At 38.3% G+C, this 2,027-nt stretch overlaps 1 long non-coding RNA gene across 1 annotated transcript; it reads right to left on the bottom strand.

The window, feature by feature from the left end:
- Positions 1-231: 231 nt before the first annotated feature.
- LOC116418759 lies at positions 232-1,669 on the bottom strand. Its single transcript, XR_004228901.1, has 2 exons — positions 1,446-1,669; positions 232-621 (listed from the first exon to the last, which is right to left on the bottom strand). It is a non-coding gene; the product is annotated as an uncharacterized LOC116418759 (long non-coding RNA).
- Positions 1,670-2,027: the final 358 nt, after the last annotated feature.

Below are 2,027 nucleotides of genomic sequence, written 5' to 3' on the forward strand. Positions count from 1 at the left end.
CCACATAGTTAGAAAGGTCAAGCCTATATGGTAACACAGTACTCTTGCATGCTGGTATTGCCTTTCATACAGATGCATATAAGTAAATATGGATAGAAATATTCAAATAACTAGTCAAATGATAATAATAAAAATCTAAATATTAGAATCTATTTTGAATGGAGACTTTTAATTAGCTAGTGATATACATATGTAATCTACATGTTAGTACATAAAGGGATTAAACAATAATCATAATAGGCCAATATTTATTGAGTTATTGGTATGTTCCAAGCACTCTTCTAATTCTTTTTATGTATAAAATCTTAGTTAAGCTTCACAACAGTTCTGGGTTGCTACTATTAATATCTCATTCTAAAGAAAAAGGAAAGCTGATACACAGAATGTAAATTGTCCAAGAGCATGCAGTTGGCAGGTTGCAACTGATGTTCAAATCTAAGCACCTGTGTCCCTAACCACTAAACTCCGGCTTCTGTGGTGAGAGGAAGCGGACTTTAATATTTAATAGGAGGTGTCCAGGAAGTGGCACATGATGGTTCTGGTTTCAGTTCTCACTACAAGAAGAAGTGACTTGCTTGCCACAGCAGACAGAAGACTGCTGTTCTCCTAGAGGAAACGCAGCTGCCAGGGAGAAGGCACATATAGACACAGTAAAGCTATGGTCAGCATTTGAGGGGGCTATTGGAGGGAAGCAGAACTTTATGAAGAACTCAATCTATAAAAGTGATGCTTTGAGCTAGTAGTGGCATGAGAAGTGACCTAGACTTAGAAATAAGGACCCTGAAGCAAGATATGGACATTCCAGCCCAAGTAGGCATCATAGTATGCCAATCATCATGCCCACATTAGAAGAGCACCAGACAGGATCAGACCTGTTTCCATAGCTCTTAGCCACACAGATAAAGTGTTATGACTAGTTGCTTAGTTAATAGAACAGACTGATGGGCTCTTGTAGATCATTGTTTATAACTAGAAAAATAAATTGCATACAATTCATATTTGAGAGTGTGGATGGAATCATTATTAGCAAAACCCTTTCATCATCTTCTGAAAGTTCCCAGTCAAAAGAATCCTGCTATGTTTTGGTAAATATGAGTTTTTGGATAAAAGAGTAGGATGAACACATACTCTGACTTCAAAGTTCTTTAATGTTTAAAATTTAGGTGCTACCTGCTGCAAATACACACCCACGCACACACACACACACACACACACATATATATACAATCATCTGATGCCATACTTCTCAGCTGATACACATGTATATATACAAATACATATATTTGCATACGTAGTCTTCTAATACATTATGCTCTCCTATTCCAGTCTCCTCAATTGATTGTCAAAATCTCCCCATGTTCCTGCCCTATCCTACTGAATGAACATTATTTTCCAATTTTATATTACTTTCTGTAGACACAAAATCATGCCATGTCCCTTCCTACCTCCAAGCTTCTTCTCGTTGCTTCTGCTGGGAATGACCTTTCCCCTTTTATAGATGTATCCAAATCCAGTCAATTACTCTTCAAGGCCCAAATCAAGCGGTTTCCTCAGATATTCGCCACCCAACCCTGATTATTCCCATCTCCATCCTCCCTTGGTACTTCCTGCTCAAGACACTTTGGCAATCAATCACATGCTGCCCTGAACATTGCCATGTTTCATGTGTGCACGTATTGCCTGACAAATCGCTTGTATATTTCTTGGGGCTAGGAACTGACTCTTAAACTTTTTGCCTTTGCACAACTTCTAGGATAATGTCAGACGTATAGCTGACTCTCAATGCATAACTGTTTGCAACAAAATGACTTGAAAGCACGTAATTGTTTTACTTCAGACTTACTGACGTCAATAACTACATTATTTTTGAAGGACATTTTTTCCCCTTGGGTCCAGAAAGACCTGTAGGGCACACTGTACATCACAGTCCGGGCTTCCTCTAAATCCACTGCATGTTCAGTGACAGCAATTGAGTGTATCCTCTTGTCTCCACATGCTTTTTAATCTGGGTAATTTATATATTTCTA

Source organism: Piliocolobus tephrosceles, chromosome 4 (genome assembly GCF_002776525.5).
Source record: "Piliocolobus tephrosceles isolate RC106 chromosome 4, ASM277652v3, whole genome shotgun sequence".
Lineage (NCBI taxonomy): Eukaryota > Metazoa > Chordata > Mammalia > Primates > Cercopithecidae > Piliocolobus > Piliocolobus tephrosceles.